General features: G+C 37.4%; 1 protein-coding gene across 11 annotated transcripts in view; it reads left to right on the forward strand.

Moving 5' to 3' along the window:
- Positions 1–25,958, forward strand: part of LMNTD1 (lamin tail domain containing 1) — a 440,038-nt gene that overhangs the window by 56,370 nt on the left and 357,710 nt on the right. Inside the window, exons 1-2 of one of the 11 annotated variants that reach the window (XM_079936809.1) lie at positions 20,031–20,297; positions 23,006–23,131. The exons of 9 other annotated variants lie outside the window; for them this stretch is intronic. The gene's annotated coding sequence lies outside the window, so the exon portion shown is untranslated. Of the gene's footprint in view, positions 1–20,030; positions 20,298–23,005; positions 23,132–25,958 lie in introns of those variants that run through there. One more of the 11 variants, XM_079936803.1, reaches the window with a different exon arrangement.

Here is a 25,958-nt window from a genome sequence, read left to right on the forward strand (position 1 = left end):
GCATTTCTCTAATGATTAATGATGTTGAGCATCCTTTCATGTGTTTGTTGGCAATCTGTATATCTTCTTTGGAGAAATGTCTATTTAAGTCTTGTACCCATTTTTGGACTGGGTTGTTTGTATTCTTTAATATTGAGCTGCATGAGCTGTTTATATATTTTGGAGATTAATCCTTTGTCCATTGATTCATTTGCAAATATTTTCTCCCATTCTGAGGGTTGTCTTTTCATCTTCTTTATGGTTTCCTTTGCGGTGCAAAACTTTTAGATTTCATTAGGTCCCATTTGTTTATTTTTGTTTTTATTTCCATTTCTCTAGGAGGTGGGTCAAAAAGGATCTTGCTGTGATTTATGTCATAGAGTGTTCTGCCTATATTTTCCTCTAAGAGTTTTATAGTATCTGTCCATAATTACATTTAGGTCTTTAATCCATTTTGAGTTTATTTTTGTGTATGGCATTAGGAAGTTTTCCAATTTCATTCCTTTACAAGGAGCTGTCCAGTTTTCCCAGAACCACTTATTGAAGAGGCTGTCTTTTCTCCATTGTATATTCTTTCCTCCTTTATCAAAGATAAAGTGACCATATGTGCATGGGTTTATCTCTGGACTTTCTATCCTGTTCCATTGATCTGTATTTCTGATTTTGTGCCAGTACCATACTGTCTTGATTACTGTAGCTTTGTAGTATATAACCTGAAGTCTGGGAGCCTGATTCCTCCAGCTCTGTTTTTCTTTCTCAAGAATGTTTTAGCTATTCAGAGTCTTTCGTGCTTTCATACAAATTGTGCAGTTTTTTTGTTCTAGTTCTGCAAAAAATGCCATTGGTAGTTTGATAGGAATTGCATTGAATCTGTAGGTTGCTTTGGGTGGTATAGTCATTTTCACAGGGTTGATTCTTCCAATCCAAGGACATTGTATCTCTCTCCATCTGTTTGTATCATCTTTTATTTCTTTCACCATTGTCTTTTATTTTTCTGCATAAGGTTTTTTGTCTCGTTAGGTAAGTTTATTCCTAGGTATTCTATTCTTTTTCTTGCAGTGGTAGATGGGAGTGTTTCCCTAATTTCGCTTTCAGATTTTTCATCATTAGTGTATAGGAATGCAAGGGATTTCTGTGCATTAATTTTGTATCCTGTTACTCTACCAAATTCATTGATTAGCTCTAGTAGTTTTCTAGTAGCATCTTTCGGATTCCTTATGTATAGTATCATGTCATCTGCAAACAGTGACAATTTTACTTCTTCTTTTCCAATTTGGATTCCTTTTATTTCTTCTCTGATTGCTGTGGATAAAACTTCCAAAACTATGTTGAATAATAGTGGTGAGAGTGGGCAACCTTGTCTTCTTCCTGAATTTAGAGGAAATGGTTTCTGTTTTTCACCATGGAGAATGATGTTTGCTGTGGGTTTGTTGTATATGGCCTTTATTATGTTGAGGTAGATTCCTTCTATGCCTACTTTCTGGAGAGTTTTTATCATAATTGGGTGTTGAATTTTGTCAAAGGATTTCTCTGCATCTATTGAGATGATCATATGGTTTTTCTCCTTCAATTTGTTAATATGGTGTATCACATTGATTGATTTGAGTATATTGAAGAATCCTTGCATTCCTGAGATCAACCCCACTTGATCACGTTGTATGATCCTTTTAATGTGCTGTTGGATTCTGTTTGCTAGTATTTTGTTGAGGATTTTTGCATCTATGTTCATCAGTGATATTGGCCTGTAGTGTTCTTCGTTTGTGACATTTTTGTCTGGTTTTGGTATCAGGGTGATGGTGGCCTTGTAGAATGAGTTTGGGAGTGTTCCTCCCTCTGCTGTATTTTGGAAGAGTTTAAGAAGGATAGGTGTTAGCTCTTCTCTAAATGTTTGATAGAATTTGCCTGTGAAGCCATCTGGTCTGGGGCTTTTGTTTCTTGGAAGATTTTTAATCACAGTTTCAATTTCAGTGCTTGTGATACGTCTGTTTATATTTTCTATTTCTTCCTGGTTCAGTCTTGGAAGGATGTGCTTTTCTAAGCATTTGTCCCTTTTTTCCAGGTTGTCCATTTTATTGGCATAGAGTTGCTTGTAGTAATCTCTCATGATCCTTTGTATTTCTGCAGTGTCGGTTGTTACTGCTTTTTCATTTCTAATTCTATTGATTTGAGTCTTTTCCCTTTTTTTTCTTGATGAGTCTAGCTAATGGTTTATCAATTTTGTTCATCTTCTCAAAGAACCAGCTTTTACTTTTATTGATCTTTGCTATCGTTTCCTTCATTTCTTTTTCATTTATTTCTGACCTGATCTTTATGATTTCTTTCCTTCTGCTGACTTTGGGGGTTTTTTTCCCTCTAATTGCTTTAATGTGAATAGTTAGGTTGTTTATTTGAGATATTTTTGTTTCTTGAGGTAGGATTGTATTGCTGTAAACTTCCCCCTTAGAACTGCTTTTGCTACATCCCATAGGTTTTGGGTCGTCGTGTTTTCATTGTCATTTGTTTCCAGGTATTTTTTAATTTCCTCTTTGATTTCTTCAAAAGTGATCTCTTGATTATTTAGTAGCATATTGTTTAGCCTCCATGTGTTTGTACTTTTTACAGATTTTTTCCTGTAATTGATATCTAGCCTCATAGCGTTTTGTTCAGAAAAGATACTTGATTCGATTTCAATTTCATTAAATTTACCAAGGCTTGATTTGCGACCCAAGTTATGGTTTATCCTGGAGAATGTTCCATGAGCACTTGAAAAGAAAGTGTATTCTGTCGTTTCTGGATGGAATGTCCTGTAAATATCAATTAAGTCTATCTTGTTTAATGTATCATTTAAAGCTTGTGTTTCCTTATTTGTTTTCATTTTGGATGATCTGTCCATTGGTGAAAGTGGGATGTTAAAATCCCCTACTATGATTGTGTTATTGTCAATTTCCCCTTTTATGGCTGTTAGCATTTGCCTTATGTATTGACATGCTCCTATGTTGGGTGCATAAATATTTACAATTGTTATATCTCCTTCTTGGATTGATTCCTGATCATTATGTAGTGTTCTTCTTTGTCTCTTGTAATAGTCTTTGTTTTAAAGTCCATTTTGTGTGATATGAGAATTGCTACTCCAGCTTTCTTTTGATTTCCATTTGCATGAAATATCTTTTTTCCATCCCCTCACTTTCAGTCTGTATGTGTCCCTAGGTCTGAAGTGGGTCTCTTGTGGACAGCATATGTATGGGTCTTGTTTTTGTATCCATTCAGCTAGTCTGTGTCTTTTGGTTGGAGCATTCAATCCATTTACATTTAAGGTAATTATTGATATGTATGTTCCTATTCCCATTTTCTTAATTGTTTTGGGGTTTTTTTTGTAGGTCTTCTCCTTCTCATGTGTTTCCTGCCTAGAGATGTTCCTTTAGCATGTGTTGTAAAACTGGTTTGGAGGTGCTGTATTCTCTTCACTATTGCTTGTCTGTAAAGGTTTTAATTTCCCCATCGAATCCGAATGAGATCTTTGCTGGGTAGAGTAATCTTGGTTTTAGGTTTTTCCCTTTCATCACTTTAAATATGTCCTACCACTCCTTTCTGGCTTGCAGAGTTTCTGCTGAAAGATCAGCTGTTAACCTTATGGGGATTCCCTTGTATGTTATTTGTTGCTTTTCCCTTGCTGTGTTTAATACTTTTTCTTTGTATTTAAATTTTGATAGTTTGATTAATATGTGTCTTGGCATGTTTCTTCTTGGATTTATCCTGTATGGGACTCTCTGCACTTCCTGGACTTGATCGACTATTTCCTTTCCCATGTTAAGGAAGTTTTCAACTATAATCTCTCTAAATATTTTCTCTGTCCTTTTCTTTTTCTCATCTTCTTCTGGAACCCCTATAATTCGAATCTTGGTGTGTTTAATGTTGTCCCAGAGGTCTCTGAGACTGTCCTCACGTATTTTCATTCTTTTTTCTTTATTCTGCTCTGCAGTAGTTATTTCAATTATTTTATCTTCCAGGTCACTTATCCGTTCTTCTGCCTCAGTTATTCTGCTACTGATTCTTTCTAGAGTATTTTAAATTTCATTTATTGTGTTGTTCATCATTGTTTACTCTTTAGTTCTTCTAGGTCCTTGTTAAATGTTTCTTGTATATATCTATTCTATTTCCAAATGTTTCTTGTATATTTCTACTCTATTTCCATTCTATTTCCAAGATTTTGGATCATCTTTGCTATCATTACTCTGAATTCTTTTCCAGGTAGACTGCTTAGTTCCTCTTCATTTGTTTTGTCTGGTGGGTTTTTACCTTGCTCCTTCATCTGCTGCATACTTCTCTGTCTTCTCATTTTGTTTAACTTACTGTGTTTGGGGTCTCCTTTTTGCAGGCTGCAGCTTCATAGTTCCCGTTTTCTTTGGTGTCTGCCCCCAGTGGGTGAAGTTGGTTCAATGGCTTGTGTTGGCTTCCTGGGGGGGGGACTGGTGCCTGTGTTCTGGTGGATGATTCTGGATCTTTTCTTTCTGGTGGGCAGGATCGCGTCCGGTGGTATGATTTTGACTGTCTGTGAACGTAGTATGATTTTAGGCAATCTGTCTGTTAATGGGTGGGGTTGTGTTCCTGTCTTGCTAGTTGTTTGGCTTGGGGCGTCCAGCACTGGAGTTTGCTGGCCATTGGGTAGAGCTGGGTCTTAGCATTGAGAAGGAGATCTCTGGGAGATCTCTTGCTGATTGATATTACGTTGGGCCGGGAGGTCTCTGGTGGTCCAATGTGCTGAATTCAGCTCTCCCACCTCAGAGGCTCAGGCCTGACACCAGGCTAGAGCACCAAGACCCTGGCAGCCACTTGGCTCGTTCAGGGGTCAGAATATTCAATATGGTTAGGATGTCCATTCTCCTGAGGTTCATATATAGGTTTGGTGCTATCCGAATCAAAATCCCAATCTGATTTTGAAACTTATATAGAAATTCGGAGGACTTGGAAGACGTGAGAAGTTTGAATCCTAAGCTGGTATTGGAAAAAAGTCAAGAATCAAATCAAATTACATTGCATGACCACAGAAAGGCTCAGGAATTGGCAGCACCAGGTGTCTCATCTCCACTCATCGCTTGAGGCATTTCTTGGTGAGATATCCAATAGATAAGCAGCTCACAGGGACGTTGTGATGTCTAAACCACTGTGAGCATTGGAGGCGCACAGACTGAGCCCAAGTTCCACTCTCTACCCGCTTTGGGCCAGAAGTTGGGGACCCCTTGTTTAAACAAAATAATGTCAACAGCAGGCAGAATATGATCAGTGTCTCAGGAGATGGTCACTGAATATGTAGTGATGCTCTTGGTGTGTTTTCTCTGCTACTCTGTAATTATGCTTAGAAACTTCCAAAAAACCCCCCAGAAAACCATGAATCCATTCTTTTAAGTCATAGTGATCTATGGGTACAGAGAGAGGAAACCACATGATCTGTCAGATGATTTAAATTAAACCACATGATCTGTCAGAAGGATTTAGGGTAGGAGGGATGAAATTCAGTCAATGCTATTGCCATCTGAGTTGTAAAAACAACTCTCTTTGGTAGCTTGTTGAATATACTCATGTTACAAGAGTAGAAAATGCCCTCTTTTAAAAAAGAAATATAAGATCACATGAAGATAATGATATATACACAAATGAGTTTGACTTTAGTTCAAACAATGTTTTTTTAATCTAAATGACAACAGATAATTTTATATCTTTAAAAATGTTTTTAAAATTAAAAAAAAAATTTTGAACTGCTTTAGAGTTATGTAAAAAGCAAGCGAACAAATGAAAAGCAGAGATTCTTTCTTGCTTTAGCTCCAAAACTGAAGAATCTAATGTTTATGGGAGAGGGTAAATTATATTGTCACAGGATTTTAAAATTTTATTATGAATAGAAAATAAGCCAAACCAATAAATAGTCAGTTTCTTAATGTCACAAGCGTATATCAACATTTGAATATGAAATGGGTTCGTATTTCCTTTCTTGAATTATTCATTTTTGATTGATATAATGTCTGGTTTATGCAAACCAATGAAAATTTGTTTGCTGTGAGTACATTCTTTGGTGGTATACAGTTAGCCCTCCAGCGAAAGAAGCTCTAATTTTTACTTCTCAATTTTGATTTTAATTCACATCATTAAAGAATCCCCTAGATGATTAAAAGCAATTGCGTGTTCTACTGGAGGATCTATTGAGTCATCCTTTTGAACACTCATCATGGGAGTAGGTAGTGTTAAATCACAGCTGAGTTTAGGTACTATTTTTCACACAGCATTTGCATCTTTAAGTAATGGTGATTGTGAAAAATGCCTATTTTTGTTCATCAGAGTAAATTTCTTTGACTGACTAGTTCAATAACAGATCTGACAGGGCCTTTGGTGACTGAGTTCCCTCAAGGCTCATGCAAATGTTGGCTTGATGGGCCCCTCCCCTCTTCATTATTTTGAAAGCCTATTTGGAAATTGCAGTCTAACTCTATAACAGCAAATAACCTGGTTCAGCATGATCAGAATCTCGTATTTCGTGTCTACCCAAATCTGCCCCTTAAAGAAGAGGGCACATTCGTCCAGCCCTGAGTTGATCAGAATTAAAGAAGATTGTAAATGAATAAAGATATATTTGAAAGATCTTATTTCCCCCATTAATCTTGTAACAAAGCTTAATGAACAGTATTACCTCTACGCAGCCCTCACATATATATGCTTCTAATGTCACCTCATAAATGCTTTATGTGTTCTGGCTCCTGCCCTTCTTCAGATCCTCCTTAGCAAGTGTCTGATAAGTGCAAGTGCATCTTAACTATAACTCTTAAGTTCGTTGCTGAAGTTAATTTCGTCTTCACTTGGCTTTGAGTTTCTCTGGGGAGGGACTACCTCTGCTATTTCCTTTACAACTTTCCTGATAGCAAGATACATGTTTGCAGTTGGGACTCAGTGGATATTACCACCTGTTTGCCCTCAAAACTTTATTCACAAGAAGCAAAGAACTGATAAATAAGGTTGGTTGGAAGCATGGGCTGAAGCCAAATAGTGGAAGGCCTTATCTGCCCGGCAGATTCGGACTTGATGACGTTTTGTGAGCAGGGTGAGTGGAGCCACAGGAGCTGTGCCAGAGGCAGCCAAGCTCAGGAGGCGGACGGGCCGTGAGGTTGGGGTGATGAACCAGGCAGTGCGCAGCTGCTGAAATTTAGGCAGGAAGAGTCAAAGGCCATAAACATAGAGTGTAAATATCACGGTGAAGGAAAGCCTTGATCATTGAAGTCTGAAGGAAGAGGTGAGATTCACAGAGTAGAAAGAAAACATTTGAGCAAAAAGAGAAAGGGAGAATATTCTAGTGTGCTAGAGACATTAATGGAATTTCAGCAATGAAAATGTTTTTGACAAAAAATTCATTTCTTCCTCGCCAGGCTGAATAGTTCTTATTTTCCTCCCTCCCTTTCTTCCTTGTCTCTCCTTCTCCTCTTCCTTCTTCAACACTGCCAACAAATCCTACATTTTATTTCCTCTGGTTTCATCCACTTCTCATTTCCATGCCCCCTGGTGTCTCAGTATGATTTTGTTGACTAGAAACTGCCTTCCTTTGTCCTATTCTTTCTGCAAAATATATTATCAGACCTTAAATGAGTGACACAGAGAAGCTGAAGAACTTCTTCCCTGGAGATTTTTTTCTCAGATAAATATGCGGAATCTTACTGGATTTTTAAAGACTCCTTTTTGTTCCGTGATTTCCCTGAACTCCCTTGACAGAGGTCAGGAAATTCTTTCAGGCTCTTCTATCTAAGATTTATGCCTATTAAATAATGCCTAAATCTCTGTAAATGTGACCTGGAGGGAAGTACGTGTTGCTTGCTTCCATCAGCATAACCTGCTTCTCTTGCCACACCTTCCTTCCCTGCTCTGTATGTGTGTGTGTTTGTGAGGACGGGAGATAGTTTGGTGAAGGTAGGGTCCCTGAGCCCAGAGATGGGAGGCAAGTGAAGTGTCATTTATCAAAAGTATTAGCATATAGGGCCAGAGGACTGAACGCACTCTTGTGTGTCCTAGTCTAAATTGAGTCACCAAGCAAAAGGCTCCATTAAGAGAAAGTTTGATAAGAACCAAAAATAAGGGGGGCAAGGTGGTATCAGGAGAGTGGAGCTCTACGTATAGTGGATGCTGGTCTGAGCAGTTCCAGAAGAGTAATGCCAATATTGGAGTCATTCTTTAGGAGAGACCAGTGTGGCTCAGTGAGGTGGCTAAATTTACCTAAAGGGTTGGAATGGAGTGGAATTGTCTTTCCTGGTTCAAAGTCACCGAAGCAATGAAGCTTAGGAAAAGCACCTCTCCAAAATACATCGTTTTTCATCTGCAAAAAAGGGGAAGAAAATATTCCTTGTTTTATAACTCATCAACTGCTCTAAATCTTTAATCAGCTTTATTCCAGGAAAGAGGGAACTGATTGAACTGTATGATTGTCGGAGACAGTATATTCTTGGCAAATTGAAGATATATTGCTTTACGGTTTAAAGTTCAGTATCTGGAATCAAACAAACCTGGGTTTGAATCTTTGTCTGATATTTATTAGCTTTATGAATTGGGGGAAGTTGCTTAAACTCTGTAAGCCTCTGTTTACAGAGATGAGAAGGAAATGAAAAATTGAATATTGTTCATGGGGCTCCCATTGCCAAGTTAAAGAGATAGAAGATAAATACACAGAAAAATAGAAGAAAAAGTTCAAATGAATATTTTAATAGATGAAGTAATTTGCTATTAACTGAATTAGTAAAAGGAAAATAAGTGCTGTTGTTGTTATTATTGTTAACATTAAAAAAAAATTCTGGTTAAATTACCCACACTCATGGAAAATGGAGACAGAACACAAAAGTGTACACTGATGTTCTAAGAGTCCTCCTTTTTTTTTGAGGTACGCGGGCCTCTCACTGTTGTGGCCTCTCCCGTTGCGGAGCACAGGCTCCGGATGCGTAGGCTCAGCGGCCGTGGCTCACGGGCCTAGTCGCTCCGCGGCATGTGGGATCTTCCCGGAGCAGGGCACGAACCCGTGTCCCCTGCATCGGCAGGCGGACTCTCAACCACTGCGCCACCAGGGAAGCCCCAAGAGTCCTTCTTTTATTGTTTACTTTCTGTTTCAGGAACTTCCTTTAGTCATTCTTTTAGAGTAAATCTATTGGTAGACAAATTCTCTTTGTTTTACTTCCTCTTATAATGTCTTGATTTCCTCTTCATTACTGAAGGATACTTTTGTTGGATGTAGAATTCTAGGTTGATGGGTGTTTACTTTCAGCACCTGAAAAATGTTGTGCCACTTCCTGCAAGCCCTCATGGCTTCTGGTGAGAAATTCTGTCATTTGAATTGTTTTTCTCCTGTAGGTAAGGCATCATTTGTCTCTTGCTGCTCTTAAGAGTTTTTTCTTTGCCTTTGGTTTTCAGAAGTTTGACTATGATGTGTGTTATTGCAGAATTCTTTGAGTTTCTCTTTGGAGTTTGCTCAGTGTCTTGAATATGTATGCATTGTGCCAAATTTGGGAAATTTTCAGCCCTTATCTAAAAATGCTTTCTCAGCCCTGCTTCTTTCTCCTGTCCTGGAACTCCCATGACACAAATGTTAGCTCTTTTGTTGTAGTCCCCCGGTCTCTGTCCTTGTTTTTTTTTTTTTCTTTTTTTCCCCTAGTCCATTTTCTCTCTGTTGTTCAGATTGGGTTATTTCTATTGTTCTGTCTTCAAGTTTACTGATCTTTTTCTCCGTCCTCTCCATTCTCCTGTTGGGCTTATCCATTGAGTTCTTCTTTTCTTTTTTTGTTTATTGCATTTTTCAATTCTAAAATTTCCATTTGTTTCTAATTTATATCATCATTATAAAAACGGCAACTTTCTATTGTTTTCATTTTTTTCAAGCATGTTCGTAATTGTTGAAGCTCTATGGCTGCTATAAAATCTTTGTCAGATAATTCCAACATCTGTGTTATCTCAGTGTTGGCGTCTGTTTATTGATTTTTTTCTCCTTTAAGTTGAGATTTTGCTGCTTCTTGCATGACAAGTGACATTCAATTGTATCCTAGACATTTACAGTGTTATGTTATGAAACTCTGGATCTTACTGAAATCTTCTGGTTTAGGAGACTTTATCTGACACTGTTCCAGAGGGGAAGTGGGTGGGAAGCTGCCTCCTCACTGCCAAGTGGTGGTAGATGTCTAGATTACCCACGTGGTCTCTATTGACACCCAGGGGACAGGGTGGGCAGGCGTAGTCCTATAAGTGATAGGTGGGCAGAGGATTCAGGCTCCACCTGTGATCTCTACTGACATTGTGAGGGAGGGCCATTGTTATGGTCAGGCTGGGATGAGATTCTTGACTCCACTAAGGGAGAAGGCGTGCCCAGCAAATCTATAATCCCCTCAGCCTTTGCTGACAGTGTTGGGAGTGGGGCTGCACATTTTTCTGTCACCACTGGGGTGGTGTCAGCGGAGGCCATTTGGACTGCTACCCTCACTTTGTGGTAGCAAGGCACCTCTCCCCCATAGCACTGATGGTAGAGACCATGTGGGGAGCAGTAATGAGGCGGCTCTCTCCCTCAGGCCAAGGTGGTTGGGGTAGTGGCGGTTATAGTCTAAATGTTTTCTATTTTGCTTGGCTACGCCTTTCCTAGTCCTTTGGTTAGAGAGAATTGTCTCTTCTTGGGGCTTTTTTTCCTCCTCCTTGTGGGTGCCTGTTGGCACTTAACAGGTGACTGCTTCTCTCGCAAAAAGAAAGCCCAGGGAACTCACTTCAGTGTCTTTCCCCAGGTCCTGTGCCGGTCTGCCTCCTCTCTACCTTTCAAAGTCTTCTTATGTTTACTTTATATATAGTGACTAGAGTTTTAATTGAACTCCTTCTGTGCCTATCTTTGAGCCATAATTCATAACTAGTGAATATATAAATTGGTTCTTTTTGTATTATAAATTATTCTTCAGTGAACATCTTTATGTCTAAAACCTTAGGATAGATTATTAGGAAAGGAAATACTGACCAGAAGTATGTGAACATATATAAAATTTTTGATATATTTGCCAAATTGTTTTCCAGAAGGAACATACCCACATGTACTTTTACTAGCAATGTGTAAAAGTACTCATTTTAAAAGATACCCTAGCCAACGTTAAAATTTTCCTAATTTTAAAGGTGCAAATTGGTATGAGAGTTAAATTTCTACCATGGTTTTGAAAGATATGAAGGACTAGCGTGATTTATTATAAAATAATCCACCAAAGAAAAGGTATAACAATAATATCACTTTTCTGAATGCTTAAAAAGTGCCAGGCATGCTCTTGAACCTTTAACATTTTATTCTCATAACAACTTAATGAGGTTAGTATTATGATCTTCTTTTTTATGAGACTTGGAGACTGGAGGTAATTTGCCTAGGTCACATAATTAATAAGTGGTAGAATTGAAATTTAATCCAGTGTTCTCCAGCTCCAAATCCCTCGCATGGATTCACTGTGGGCAGCAATAGTGAGCTGATTTGCTTAAATGATTCACAGGCTCATTCGTTGTCAGAAATGAAGGGCAGCCTTAGAACATTTCCTCATTCAGTATCAGCAGCTGGCATAAAGGAAAAACCATTCAATCTACTGATTCCAATTTCAATATACAACTATTAATAAGTGGTGATGGAGAGAATCAGTCAAGTATGCCAAATCTTCACCTTAATTGCAGGCTATTAAAAAACCTTCAAATCAATATCTAGTTGTAAAACATGTGAATGATTTCTTTGTGAGAACTGCTTTCTGTAAAAAGTGATCAGATCTGGCAGAAAACAAGCTGAGTTCTGTCAAATTGGGGTTTGGGTGGGGTTGGATGTGACTAATGCTTCAGTATTCTAAGGGATTAAAAAAAAGATCTTTTGCTTTTTAAAAATTTTTACTCAAACCCTTTAAGGTGGACTTTGATTACCATTAAAGCTCTACTCTGACGGCAATGCTTTGTAATACTCAGCAGAATAAGCCAGCAAGATATTGCCTTTCCAATCGCATCTAATATAATGATGACAACTTGAATCAGAGCCAAGGGGATTATAACAATTGCGCAGGGTCGAATGGCAGGAAAACCGAGTTTTATTCCTCACATTTAGACTGTTATTAGTGAAACCCTGTGGACAGTCTTGAGAGTTCGAAGAATGTCATAAATTACTGCAGGTGATCTTATGCAAAGTGGACAGAGGTACACAATTACTGTAAAAAGAATTTTTATCTAGTAATTTGGAAGTCTTGTTTGAGAATATGTCTGTACACATAGATAAATTAGGCCTGAAAATTCCAGTTCAGCTAATTTACCACAGCTGATTAAGTTGACCCTAAATAGGAAGAGATCAATTATTTCCAGTTGCTGTTCGGTGGTATCATTTGAACAGCCCAGATTTTGCCTTTATGTCACTTGTTGAAAGGGGTGGTGTGTGGAAATGATAAGGCCTTGTTAGACATAAATCAGATTATAATAAAAATACTGGAATCCAACTTTAATGCCTGTTGTTACTCGCAATGGGATTTTGATAAAACACAAAGCCTATTATATCTAAAGTTTGAATATTATGTTAATCAGAATTCCTGCTGCTAATTTCTATTTTTATATTGAATTTTTGTTAATTAATGAACAGTGTGTTTATTTAGAGAAAAGACAATATCTTATTAAATAGCTTTTTCATACAAACACAAAGGAAAGATTATTTGACAATCAACATGCAAACAGCATGTATGCACCTGAGAAAGTGTTTGGGGGAATCTTTTGCCTGCAAAGTATTGAAAGAGTGTTTGCTTATGCATATATTATATATAAATATATAAATATATGTGTATATACATTTGTTTATTTGTTTGTTTGTTTATTCATTTATTTATATTGCTTGTTCTCTGTTACTCTGGAAACAATTCAACATTTTCTCCAGGTGAGGAAGCCTGTTATCTCCAATTCTTCATGAATTATTGAGAAAAATGATATGAGTAACACTTCAGTTGTCAACTCTATGCTACGATGACATACAATGCAATTCGTTGTGACCTTGAACTGAAGGTTAATTCAACCCTTATGAAATTTGTTGAAAATAAAATTAGGAAATTTAGTCAAAGCATGAAAAATGCAAAGAATCTGATTAAGTTTTGCTTCCTCTAAAGAGATGAGATTTTATGTGTAGGAGCTAAAGTGATTTACATTCAATACATATGTGTTTGTTGCACTCAAAATTGTAAGTAAAGTATTTATTTTTGGAAAAATAAGGAATGTAAAATTTGGAGAAATAATATATACAAGTAAAATGACTCACAACATATTCAGTGGCAGAGCATACCTGTCCGTAGTTCACAATACTTGTGTACCGTTGGGATATATATATATGTATATATATGTGTGTATATAGACACATACTTTTAACTTTGGAAGATGAGAACATTTGACATTGTGTTTTGTTCTATGTATTTTAACCATTTTTGGAGAATCAAAATATTGGTGAGTATAGCTGTAGAAAAAAAATTTATTTCCATGCTATTGGGAAAATAAGTGAACTACTGGGAGAATATATTTACAACTTATATATTATATCACACTTAATATAAAAGAATACCTACAAATTAATACAAGGAAAAATAATCCCATTGAAAAATGGGCAAAATATATGAGGTAATCTGAAAAAAATTGAACCTTAACTGTAATCAACTGTAATGAATGAGATATGATATATTGCCCATTGAACTGGTCCCCAAAATGTCCAATATCCAGAGCTGGTTGGTGACAGTATAGGGACATGGTTGCTGTTGATAGAAGTATAAAATAGTATAGCTTTTTAGAAAACAATTTGACAGTATATAAAAAATGTAACTGTATATACCCTTTAATCTCACAATTAGACATAAAGAATTTATCCTGTAGAAGTATTCATATACATGCAGTAAGTTATATGTATATTAGTCTCATTGCAGCCTTGTTCATAATACTAAAAGGGGTGATGACTAAATGTTCATTTACAGGGTAATGATGATGACAAAAATTATGGTTTTATAGACTGCTATGAATTCATTAATCAGACAACTTTATATTAGGACCATACAATTTATTGTCCAAACTAGGCTACTTTTGATAGTAAAAAAGGGCACTGTTAATAGTTAATCCAGGAAAATAGGATAAACCCAGACAAATGTCCAAAACATAGTGTTAGGTAAGGAAAACAGAAAGAAAGAAAGAGAGGGAGGGAGGGAGGGAGGCAGGGAGGGAGGGAGGGAGAGAGGGAGGGAGGGAGGCAGGGGGAGAGAGAGAGAGAGAAAGAAAGAAAGAAAAAGAAAGAAAGAAAGAAAGAAAGGAAGGAAGAAAGGAGGGGGGGGAGGGAGGGAGGAGAGAGGAGGGAGAAAGGAATATATATTTGAATCTTCCAATACTAAAACTCTGGATGTGCATATCTGTATAAATGCATAGAAAGAAGCATGGAAAAATACACACTAAACTGCTAATATTTGTTAACTTCTGGGGAGGACCATGGAATTAAGAAGAGTGAAGGTAAACTTATTCTTTTAAGTGTATTTTTTTTTTACGGTGAGCAATCATTTTTAATTATAAAATGAAATAGCAATAAAAACCTTCCAAAAATTGACTATTAAAAAAACCCCCAGTTTTGTATGCATCACCCAGTAATTTAGTTTCGTTAATTGTGAGGACTGCTTTGGCTGATATGGTCACCTCCAAGTGAAGATCCTACAATGTCTAAGTACAAAGCTGAAGGCAGTGGAATCACTTTCAACAAAAACCTTCCTCAGTAGTAATGAACAGTGAGTGTTTTGTTGCTCTCAGATAGAATAGAAAGGTACAATTATGAATAAGCACAAATTTTATATTATGTTAAAGAATTTAACATAGTTTTTTTTTTTGTGGTACGCGGGCCTGTCACTGTTGTGGCCTCTCCCGTTGCGGAGCACAGGCTCTGGACGCGCAGGCTCAGCGGCCACGGCTCACGGGCCTAGCCGCTCCGCAGCATGTGAGATCTTCCCCAACCGGGGCATGAACCCGCGTCCCCTGCATCAGCGGGTGGACTCTCAACCACTGCGCCACCAGGGAAGCCCTAACATAGTTTTATAGTCGTTAAATGCCAGGTGAAAACTGTTTATAACTTAATTATTCTTATGATCCAAGTTCTAATTATAGTACCTTATATGAACTTTTGTGTTGATGGAAACAGTTCAGACATATCTGACTTTGCTAGTGACTTCCTGATGGAAAAAACAATAACTAACTGCAGGGTTCTTTCCATAGTAATGATTTTGCTGGTCAATCCGTTACGTCTTTGGAACACCACAATTGACAGTTACGCTAGACTAGAAGTTTATTCATTCAGTCTTTTACCATGTGCCTGGTACTGTTTTAGGTACTGGAGGTACAGAAAAACATTAAAAATCCCTGCCCACGAGGAACTTATTTTCTAGCTGTGGGAAAGTGGGAGACAGATACTAAACAGTAAGTAAAATAAAAGTCTATTAGATTGTGGTGAGTGTTATGGGAAATGTAAATTGAACAGAGAGTGCTGAGTGGGAGTTATATTTTATTTTTAAATAAAATGATAAAGAAAGGAAAATATCTGAAGGAGGTGAGGGAGCAAGCCAGGAGGATAACTGGGAAACAAGAGGAGCAAGTGCTCAATGTGCAAGCGTACCTGGAGACTTAGGAACAGCGAGAAGGCCAGCATGTCTGCCCCAAAATGGGGGTGGGGAGGGCTTCCCTGGTGGCTCAGTGGTTAAGAATCCACCTGCCAATACAGGGGACACAGGTTCAAGCCCTGGTCCAGGAAGATCCCACATGCCGCGGAGCAACTAAGCCCGCGAGTCACAACTACTGAGCCTGCGTGCCACAACTACTGAAGCCTGCATGCCTAGAGCCCGTGCTCCGCAACAAGAGAAGCCGCTGCAATGAGAAGCCTGCGCACCGCTAGGAAGAGCAGCCCCTGCTTGCTGCAACTAGAGAAAGCCCGCCCACAGCAACACAGCCAAAAATAAATTAAAAAAAAAAAATGAGGGCAGGGAACGGACTTGAAGAACTGAGGTCAGAGAGGCGACAGCCTGCTCTTGTAGGGCCTTGTGGGTCATTATAAAGACTGACTTTTAACAGAGCAAGGTAGAAAGACACTGAAAGATCTTAAGTGAGAGTGAGATGATTTAACTTACATTTTAACAGGATCACTGTTCAAGCTCTTTCTTCTATCAACTGCTTTTATCCATTTAAGAAGCCAACTCTCTAGGGTTCTGATTGGTTATTAAATTCTTTTATAGCATGTACTTACAGGGAAGAGTAGATAAAAGGTATGTTTAAAAATGTACTTATATTTAGTTCTTAATCTCAAATAGCCACAAATGAAAATAACATTAGACAATTTTATCCAGTGCACGGAACAAGAAAGTGAAAAGGTTTTACTTACATATACTTAAATTCTAAGGAGAAATTCAAAACAATAGGCATGTTGTATAGAAATTAAGAGACATCAAATCTCTTAAATCCATCTTTATTTGTTTATTTATTTTTTCATCTCTATTGCCTCAGCCTTGGTTCAGGACAACATTTCTTCCCTGGAGGTTTGTGGTAATCTCTTCCTAACTGGTTAGGGTACTTTAAGCTTCCCTTCTGTCGATGCCATAGTTCAGATATCATTTCTTTTCTAATGTACTATAATGGCTTCTCCTAACCTGTTTTTCTGCCTGCCTTCTTGCTCTGCCTTCAGTACTTTCAATTGTGTCATCACAGAACTTTTTCTATTATGGAAATGTTATCCTCAACTAAAAATTTTCAATGGTTATATAGAGAGTTCAGGTTAAAGCTGAACTCCTTAGGATGGCAGAGAGGCTTAATGTCTAGTCTCACACTATCAATGTTATCTTTAAAGAACTACTTAAAGCTTCCTGCATGTGCTATGGTTTACCTTGATTCCATGCCTTTTCACATGCTACTTCCTTGGTTCACTTCTACTTGTCATTCAAGACTCAGGCCATGTGCTGCCTCTTTTTGGGAAGTCAGGGTTACCTGCCTTTCCTATAGGCAACCACAGTACATTTTGTAAATATTATAACTGTTGGTTTATTCCATTGGTTTATATACTATTTGAGGGGAGAGTCTAAGTATTATTTGCCTTTGTATTTCCAAGACCTAACACGTAGCAGATGGTAAATAAATGATCTCTGCAGGAGATAAAGTACCATGAAGAAAGTAAAGAGGGAAGATTGGTATGTAACTTAAACATGACCTCTGTCCTGGATTATAAAGAGAAATGCAATAGAGATGCCAACAGTTGACTGAAGTTATATGAGGCAAAAGAAACTGGGTCAGCACTGTTCCTTGCCCAGAGTTCATTAGCTACTTAAAATAAATCAGAATATTGAAGCAGAACTTGCAAGTTATAGCTGCCTTTACTATTACTGTCATTGGTGTTTCAAGTGAAGATTTTTACAATTCATACATACATCTGTTAGATCTACATTTTAATGTAATTTTTTTCCTTAAAATTCCGAAGAATATGAAGGCATTACAGTGGCCTCTTGATAGATTAGACTAGAGGAAGAATTGCTCCTCTAATAGCTGTTGCTACATTGATTGAAGATCTTTCAGTAGATTTGCAAAGGAGATATGGGAAAGTACTTCTTGTGATAGTCAAAGTCTGTGACAGTTAAATGGAGTTGAGGATAGATAACAGAATGCATTTATTTAATTTAACAAATATCTGACCAGCGGCAATGGGCCAGGTGCTGACCTACGTACTGGAGATACAATTTTAAACTAAAAGCAATGCTACCCTCATGTAACTTGTATTAGAATGTCTTTTCTAATTTCCATTCTGTAAATGAGTATGGTATGGGGGTAGAAATTGTGTGAGACCAAAACATTCAACAGGTCTGGTTTGCCCTTGAAAATGGAGGAGAAGTGGAAGGAATCTAAAAGCTTAGCTTTCTGTCATACCCCTGGCAATTCTGTAGAGTCGGAACTGAACAAAAGGAAAAAAAAGATATGGGAACAGCAAGGAACATTGTTGATTTACAATGTTTCAGGTGTACAGCAAAGTGATTCAGTTCACATATATATATATATATTACTATTTTTCAGATTCTTTTCTATTATAGGTTATTACAAGGTATTTAATATAGTTCCCTGTGCTATACAGTTAAGTCCTTGTTGGTTATCTGTTTTACATATAGTAATGTGTATATGTTAATCCCAAATTCCCAATTATCCCTCCCCCCTTCCCCTTTGGTAACCATAAGTCTGTTTTCTATATCTGTGAGTCTATTTCTGTTCTGTAAATAAGTTCATTTGTATCATTTTTTAGATTCCACATATAAGTGATATATGGTATTTGTCTTTCTCTGTCTTCATTTACTATGATAATCTCTAGGTCCATCCATGTTGCTGCAAATGGCATTATTTCATTCTTTTTTAAGGTTGAGTAATATTCCAGTGTGTGTGTGTATTTTTATATATATATATATATATATATATATATGTATATATATATATATATATATCTATCTCACGTCTTCTTTATCCATTCATCTGTTGATGGGCATTTAGGTTGCTTCCACGTCTTGGCTATTGTAAATAGTGCTGCTATGAACAGTGGGGTGCATGTATCTTTTCAAATTATAGTTTTCTCCAGATATATGCCCAGGAGTGGGATTGCTGAGTCATATGGTAACTCTATTTGTAGTTTTTTAAGGAGCCTCCATACTGGTCTCCATAGTGGCTGCACGAATTTACATTCCTAACAGCAGTGTAGGAGTGTTCCGTTTTCTCCACACCCTCTCCAGCATTTATTATTTGTAGACTTCTTCATGATGGCCATTCTGACCGGTGTGAAGTGGTACTTTGTTGTAGTTTTGATTTGCATTTTTCTAATAATTAGTGATGTTGAGCATCTTTTCATGTGCCTGTTGGGCCATCCGTATACTCCCACATATTTTGTAACATACTTTTATGTAATACTTACCAATTAAAATTATAGATACTATGGACATACAGTAATAAGTTACTATAAACTTTAATAAGTTAAATTTTAACAACTCAGCCCCTGGCTACTAAACAAATATTTGTTGGGTAAATTAATGAATTAATTAACAAACCTGGCAAGTTGTTCATTCTTGAACAGAAAAAAGACACTAGCAAAAGAAGAGGGAAACATCTTTAGGGACTGAATTTTTAGGCAGGAAACTAGTGAAGTGTAAGTCATGTTTCCATTGTTTCTTTTTCATTGGAGTAGGACATGTGAAAGATAAAGGAATCTCTGGGAAGGGAACTACTGGCAATGCAGTTAGTATTGATGAAATGGGCTTAGATACCTGTATCATGACTTAATATCCTGCAAAGATAGGCTCTTGGCTAGAGTGAGATGCATATTGCAAAATGGGGAAGAACAAACATGTTTTCCCAGAGGTTAGCTGACCTGTTCAAGAAGGTTCTACATTGAAAATGTAGAGAAAGCAAAATAAATTCCCAGATAAAGCCATGATGCTGATTTCTTTGGAGGAGAAAAGATAGGAATGGAAAGAAAAACAAGACTGAGGGAGCTTCTCAGTGATTCACATGAGAAAATAATTTAAAAAGACTGAAAATATTACTTAGAAATTCAAATACCAAAACACATGTAAAGCACATGGATTGTAAATAAAACAAATGCATGTTGCAAAATGTATACACATATGGGAAGTACTAAGACTTGTTGGAAATATTTCTATGAAACAGTTTATCTCATGCACCAAATAAATAATTACTAAAAATCTGATAGAAGGGAATGTATAATAGTATGATATGTCAAGAAAATACACCTTTAAGGATATCCACAAAATATATACCTTACAGGTGGATGAAAGAGGCAGAAGTGATGTTGAACTGACTTTACCGAGGAAACAGATGATGTGTTCTTGATATATTTTACAAAACTGGCAGACAATCAAGATATAGTAGTAATGGGGATATAATCTGGCCATATGCTGGAAGCCTTAGTCAGCCAAATACAGAGCATCTGACAAGTTCTTGACTTGCTTGATGAAAATTCTGACTCCCAGAGAGTGAAGGAAAATGTCAAAACATCCTTGAAGTGGCAGAGCCAGTATGCTAACATTTTGTATTTTTATAAAAAGGAAAAGAAAATGTATATGATTATGTGTTGGGTGCATTTTAATACTTATTTTAAAAACCTCTATAGGGACACAGGAGGAACTGGTAACATTAGCTGCCTCTGGGAAAGAGGGCTGGTGGCTGGGGAACAGGGATAGCAGAGATACTTTTAACATTTTTTTTTTTTTTTTACTTTAGAAATTTTGAAGTGTGCAATTCTATTGCTTATTCCAAAGGTAAGTTAAAATGATCAAAGACACCCCTTAAAAAGAAAAAGTTCCAAATTAACATTTATGCTGGGTAACAGGGAAGGACCCTTTTAAGATAAAACATAACATTTTGCGTAGCTTTTATTAAACCATTTATATTGTATTGCAGTCATATAATATGAGTAAACCTCTTAAGCAATTTACCAGATTAACCAGAGAATTCGCTGCTGTCTGGAAAATATACTACTTGATACTGAAGGCGCACTGGATGCTCCCAGCTGGGGGTCTCCCTTTCTTGTACTCATGCCTTTGCCTCTCTCCAAGTGGGGTGTGTGCTTAACAAGACTCTGTTGTGTGTGTATTCAAACCTGATTATGTCCATTATACTTGATATTTTAAAACATGTAATTTAATTAAATACTAAACTGATGAGATTTTAAGTGTGGAGTGAAAGAGTTATTATTTCTTGTAAACTTATTTGAATGCTTTCGAAAGACTATAAAAATAAGGTGTTAAAACAAGTGCTGTCAGGATAGATTTTGAACAAGACAACTGTAAAAGACTGGGAAAAGAATCACAAAAGTCTACATGATTTTAGGACTCCAATACTTCTACAGTGTTGTTACATTTTTACTCTATTTTAAATAAACTGAAAATAGAAATGATAGATGATGTGTTATGGCTCCACAAAAAAGACAATGCAAAATTCCAATCAGCAATCGACCCAAAGGACTTGACCCTCTGTGTTTAAGTTGGATGAGTGAATGTATATTTAAAGGTCTAAGTTAAAAATATACACTTCAGTTTTTTATGTGTTATGATTCTCCACTCTAATAGTTTCTGTTTAGCCCACTGACCACAGACCTTATCCTGTGTTGGCTTAAGTACCTGACTCTTCCACAGAACTCTTAACTTTAGAAGAGGGGCCATATCTTGTTCATCTTCGTAACCCTTGTGTATCATATGGATCTTAGAACACAGCAGATGGTCAGTAAATGTTTGTTAAATAATTACTGTGCCAACAGAGTTGAAAGTGGCATATGTTTTTGCTTAGTCCTGATACTGGGGAGTCACCAGGTCTGTCAACAAAACTTGAGAAGAGTAGAGTAAACAGCCCTGGGGAAAAACTAAATTCAGGAGCTGAGTTAAGAGAAAGAATAACCAGGTTAATGGAAGGAGCTGGATAATCTCATCTTTGATCACTGTAAGAACTAAAATATGAAGCAAATTTAGAGTCAAAGCCAACAGAAAAGGACAAAGAAACAAGAGGAAAAAAATCAATATATTAGGAGTCCCGAAGCAAGAGTAAATTCATTTGAAATGTTATGGCCATATGCTTCTCAACATTCCTCTACTGACCTTCAAGATGAAATACTCAGAGCGAGCTTTCAACAGATGAAATTCTGGAAACTGTTAAACTAGACCTAATTCTATAGGAGTTTGTCGGTAAGGGGAAATGAAAGTTTTCTTGGGAGAAAATAACTCAGTCATTTTAGAGTTTGTGATAACCAGGGAGGGGGAAACTTTTCTTAGATGCACATAATAGACCAGAATTTCCCAAAGTGTGTTCCATGGAACATGAGATTGCAATATTCTCTGTACTGCACAGAGTACATTTTCTTATTTATTTACCTGTTCTCTATTCTCTGTCTCTCCTTCTGGAATGTAATCTCCACAAGAGAACTGGCTCTTCTGGCCTGCCTTGCTTACTGCCACAGGCCCACAGATTTAAATAGTGCCTGGCACATATTAAGTGCCTCAGGAATATTTATTAAATGAAGGGCCAGGGAACAGCATGGAGAGGCAGGAACCCAGACAGCCCCAGAGACGGCAGGGACAGAGTTGCACCAATAGGATCACAGGTGAAGGTCATTGTGAAGCAGAAAGAGGCATCAATTACCCAAACCTCCACCACCAAATGGGACATTTTATTTATAAACTGAAAATAAACGGAGCTCCTTTTTTGCCCTCTACAAGGCACCGCAGTAGAGACGCAAGGTTCAAGGCATAGATGCCTGGGAGACTGGTGGTAACCTTGTTAGAAATAGAGAAGACATATCTCTATGGAAGGTGAAAAGGCTCATTAATTACTTTTATAGAAATTGTTATCTGCTTAGTTTATAGCAAAAAAAAGTTCATTAGCTGGTGAACATAGTTTCAATAATTTAAAAATACAATTTATGAGACTGTTTCATAGTAACTGTAGGAGACACTTTATCATTCCTCTCTAAATCACTCAAACGAAAAGACGGACTCATTATGCAATCATCTAAGTACTCTTAATTAAAGAGATAATGTTCATACCATAATCTTTTAAAAAAATGACTAAGTTGTGAAACTTAAGGACAAAAGAAAGAAAAGAGTACTTCCTGCCTTTGCATATATAATTCCACAGAAAGCAGTGGCTCTCAATGGTACTAGAATCGAGAATTTTAAGGAGCAAACTGATGGCAAGTCACACCCCAGAATTTCTGGGGGTGGGACCCAAGCCTCAGAAATTTTTAACATGCTCTCTGGGTGAGTCTAATGTGCAGCTGGGCTGAGGACAATGAAAGCAAGAGATGTGATGGAGGGGAGTACTGGAGACTGTCTTTTATGAGAGTAAATCTGAACTGTAGTGGGAAGTTGGAACTTAAATTCACATCCACAGTTTCAAATCTGAATGCTCTAAATATGATATTTTATGTGGAACTCTTTAACTTCTCATAATATTAGATTTTTTTTTTTCCATTAAGGATTTGATATACTGATCTGGAAGTAGACCCTTCAGAATGACTAAGAACCGATCATTAGAGACAGAATGTCATCACACACTGGAAATGTTCACTATATAGCCAATCAGATTTTTTAATCTTTTTGAGGTAAAGATTGTGAGCTGCTGAAATAGTTTATTAATAGAGTTTATTCATAGAAAATTATTAATTTTAATTTATTAAAATTATTTCTCTACAAATACTTGAAATTAAAGTCGTTATATATTTTGGGATGTTTAAATTGAACTCTGCCTAGTGAAAGGGAGACAGACCAGATGATTAAGGAAATTATTTTCAAACAAGAAAGCTTACTTATTTTATTTGTTAACCATGATTAAACTTTGCCGTAGGACTCTTGAAGTTGGTTCGGTGGTACGTGTGGTTCTGGTACTGCAACCACACGTTCCATTTTTAGGAAGATGGCTAACAGGCTGCCCAGTGTGGGTGTGGACAGATGCCCGTTCCCTGACTGCTGTGACAGTGTGACTGACTGCAATAAAGGGACACTCCATTTCCTTCTTCTACTCCTCCCCTTCCCTGTCAGTCAGCTTCCCCAACATCACTGTCAGTCCACTGGGCTACTGTTCTATCCCTACTCTAGACTGAATACTGAATTATATGCCAGGAACATACAATACTGCTACAAGACGATACTATTATTATCTTCACTTTCTAGATGAGGAAAGAGGGGCGTGGAAACGCAAGACATCTTCCCTAGTCACTCAGCTAGGTTGGTGAGTTGTAAAGCCAACCTTGGAGCTTAGGTCCGTCTGGCCCAGAAGTCCATCTCAAAAGCATTCTATTTACTCTTTCATCCTTTCACTGTGGATGGATTCCCAGGTCACACTCTGAGCTGCTGCCCACTGGAATCAGATCCCGTCTAGCCAGTCTGCAAAATGGAACATTTCTGCCCTTTCTTACTTCCCACTACCTGGATCAGTCACCCTGACCATGGATGCCACACCCAGGATATGTGGCATCTAAGAAGATCCCACCGAAGGAGAAAACTAGGGATACTCTGGAAAATCAAAGCATGCCCCGCTGCCCACGACCTGTAGTTTTGCTTGAAGAGTGAGTCCATCGGTACTTTAGTCTCTCTCAGCAACAATTTCCTCTTATTCCCCCGGAGAAGGGATCATGGTTGCTTTCTGGCTATTGCCATTAGATTTTCCCTCATGCAATGGAGCTAGACACTTCTGCTATGATGTCCCCCATTGGAAGGCCCCAAGAGCCTTCTCCATAATCAGTGGATCAGGTCTCCCTGCAATCTTTATAACCAAATATTAAAAAGATATATATTTAAAAGCAGATGATGGCTGTTACCATTGCTTCCCTAAAAGTATTACAGTTCCATGAAAAGGAGGTGGCTGGCTTTTATCCAGCACTACAAATATTTCAAATTAGAACCATTGACTTATTGAATGCCTTTGCATAATTTACCCTAAGAAGCAAAAATTCACCCACTCAGAACCTGGTTAACTGCCAGGAGAAATAAATGTCATGCTCTTTAAAAAAAGAAAGAAAGAGGGGAAAAAAAATGTTAATTGTTGTTTATGCTGACAAGCATGGTAAATTAGTCCCCTAATGGCATAAAAGTATCCAGTGTTGCTTAATCAACATACAATTATTTGGAGGCTCAGAATATCTGGCTCTGTGAGTCACATTAGACTCCAATCTATTCTCATTTGCATCTGAAATGATACTGTTCACAAATGCAGTAGATCTTGTCTGAGGAGACCCACTTAGGTGAAGAGTTCTCTAAAGAACTTATTACCTTATAGTAAAAATATTTTGGATAAATCATGAAGATGATCAATTATATACAATTAAAATGCCTAGGGAAAGTACAAGTATGACTTTGAATCAGGGTGCTAAATTTGTTTTTGTTACCGACAATTTCAAATATTTTAAAAAGAAACTTTCTCAGAAGGTCCAGTTGCCCCAAGTCAATTTTTAAAGAAGTGCTAAGCACATTAGACTCTAGCTGCCGAGTCTTGGGCCTTATACAAGCCTCTTTAGTTAATAATAATATAAGGATTTTATTGTAGGTAGGTAGATGCTATACGTAGATTCCATAAAGAAGATCCTTGAAGAGAATATGGTAGCGAGTATACTAAACAGTGTTTATCCTTTGAAAAGCTTAGTAATAACGCAAGTTGAGAATGAGTAGGAAATTTACTGGGACTCAAATCTTAGAACTTGGAAAGTGAACAAGAGAATAATGTTTACTGATCTATTTGTTATATTAAATTCCATACTTGTTTTCTTAATGTTTCATCACTGCGTGTAATGTACCATACTATGGAAAATATCAAGTCAATGCCGTAAAGTAAACATTCTGGACTCAGCTGCATTAACAGCTGCACAAATAGATTGAATACTAGAGTGTGTGGTTTAGGGACTCAGGTTGATGGAATGCTATCAGGAGTTAGCACAGTGGACACCTGGTGTTTTGCTTGCTCAGTGTTCCTTCTTCTTAAATATAACACGTCTGTCCTTTTGGGGATCACCCCTCCACGCTGAGTCCACATGGTTCCAATCAGGTGACTATATACTTGACATCAGGGGTGGGGTACATGTTCCAGGCCTGGCCAATGAGAATTCAAATCCTCTTGGCCACTGGGATTGCTTCAGATTTGGCTACCTGACCCAAGTCAGGCCAATTAGAGTTCATCTCAGGGCTTCTGGAGCTGCCAGGAAAGATATGCACTGTTGCAACAATGGGGTTGCTGAATTCATGGGATGTAAAGATGAATGAAGCTAATGGTAATTATTTTTAATGTTACACATAAAATATATGCCTGGAAATAAACCAAAAACGAAGAAGAGCTTAGACATGGAGAGAAGCAAATACCTGAGGATGTTTGAACACTTGGATTCTGTTCTACCCAAAGCCCTTGAATCTCCCAGATATGTGCGTCATCATTTTTGCTTC

This window comes from Stenella coeruleoalba (genome assembly GCF_951394435.1).
Source record: "Stenella coeruleoalba genome assembly, chromosome: 11".
Taxonomy (NCBI): domain Eukaryota; kingdom Metazoa; phylum Chordata; class Mammalia; order Artiodactyla; family Delphinidae; genus Stenella; species Stenella coeruleoalba.